This window comes from Panthera pardus, unplaced genomic scaffold (assembly GCF_024362965.1).
Source record: "Panthera pardus isolate Hobbes unplaced genomic scaffold, ASM2436296v1 HiC_scaffold_1, whole genome shotgun sequence".
NCBI lineage: Eukaryota > Metazoa > Chordata > Mammalia > Carnivora > Felidae > Panthera > Panthera pardus.
In genome coordinates, this window is record NW_026526654.1 from 22,965,120 (window position 1) to 22,966,963 (window position 1,844).

General features: G+C 43.9%; 1 non-coding gene across 1 annotated transcript; it reads right to left on the reverse strand.

The window, feature by feature from the left end:
• Nucleotides 1–1,004: 1,004 nt before the first annotated feature.
• On the reverse strand, nt 1,005–1,111 carry LOC128776646 (U6 spliceosomal RNA). Its single transcript, XR_008421818.1, has one exon. It is a non-coding gene; the product is annotated as a U6 spliceosomal RNA (small nuclear RNA).
• Between the last annotated feature and the right edge of the window lie 733 nt (nt 1,112–1,844).

Below are 1,844 nucleotides of genomic sequence, written 5' to 3' on the forward strand. Positions count from 1 at the left end.
AAACCACAATAGACATACAGGTATGAGCTTTGAAATTTGGCTTGTGTAATTTTGAGTATGCTACCTGAGAGACGAAGGCTCTTATATTTTCATTTAAAACTAGTATTGCACCCTATAAAGACCAAAGGTACATTTCATGCTAATCACCTAAATATGTTGATTTTTCTGGGGGCGCCTGGGTGGCTCAGTCAGTGGAGCATCCGACTTTGGCTCAGGTCATGATCTCATGGCTTGTGAGTTCAAGCCCCATGTTGGGCTCTGTGCAGACAGCGCAGAGCCTGGAACCTGCTTCAGATTCTGTCTCCCTCTCTCTCTGACCCTCCCCCACTCACACTTTGTCTCTGTCTGTCTCTCTCTCTCAAAAATAAATAAACATTAAAAAAATTTAAAAATTAAAATGTTGAATTTTTTCTGATTTAGAATGACATTAAATAGCAAAAACCAAATCAAACCCAAACAAATAAAAAAAAAGAAAAAAACAAACCCAATTACCATGATAAATCAAAAGGAGACTTCAGAAGAAAGGAAAAAGCCTTATGTTTTAATACTTTTTTTTTTAATTTTTTTTTAACGTTTATTTATTTTTGAGACAGAGAGAGACAGAGCATGAACGGGGGAGGGGCAGAGAGAGAGGGAGACACAGAATCGGAAGCAGGCTCCATGCCATGAGCCATCAGCCCAGAGCCCGACGCGGGGCTCGAACTCACAGACCTCGAGATCTTGACCTGAGCCGAAGTCGGACGCTTAACCGACTGAGCCACCTAGGCGCCCCACTTTTTTTTTTTTTTAAAGAGAGAGAGAGAGAGAGAGAGTGGAAACAGGGAGGAGAGGGGCTGAGGGAGAGAGAATCTTAAGCAGGCTCTAGGCTCAGGGTGGAGCCTGACCCCACGACCTTGGGATCAAGACCTGAGACAAAATCAAGTCAGTCGCTCAACCGGCTGAGCCACTCAGGGGCTCCTATTTTATTGCCTTTAAAGGCATTTTCTCTCCTACTTTTTCTTTCTTTTTTTATGGAACGCTTCATGAATTTGCATGTCATCCTTGCGCAGGTTCCATGCTAATCTTCTCTCTATGGCTCCAATTTTAATATACAAGCTACCAAAGCAAGCACTCTCCTACTTTTTAAAAAAGAAGCCCCACATTTTCATTCTGTAATGAACCCTTCAAATTATATAGCTGACCCTGCTCAAGGCCTCATACATGCACAGGTCTGTTGTGCAAAACAGAGACTGCTGTAAATGTCTACTCTGGGTGACAATGTCAGAAAAGGACACTGCTCTAGGGCTCAGCCTTCAAAGGGCAAGTGGCTGTAGCCACGGGGTGCACGCATGGTAAGAAGGCTTCCCCGGAGCTGCTCTGTGGTCATAACTGCTCTGCAGAGTTGCTTCTCAGGAGCAGAAGCTTCTAGCACTGGCCTCGGTGTTCACAGGCTCCCACCCTGCTCTGTCCATATGGGAGTCACTGTAGAATGAACCCAGAAACTAAAGCATAGCGTGTTGGAAAGCAGTGATGACCAAATGGCAATATTTTCTTTTCAAATAAATATACAATAAAATTACCAAACGTGGATGTGTCTATCTATTCAGTGTCTGTGCTGCTGAAGCGAGCACTGGGTGTATTTATTCAAAAAATATCCCTTGGAGATTTTGCCGATCCGGTCGCCCCTAGTTAGAAATAAAATAAAACAGAAAGGTCAGCTCTGGAGACTCAAAAGACTTGTAAAACCACAGGACCAGTGATTGGTATGTTTGATGTGGACAGGTGGGTTAGGGAGGACGGCAAAGGCCAGACACAGACCACTTTTGAAGATGGGATCGAGAGAGGAGTGAGTCATCTGTTCTCAA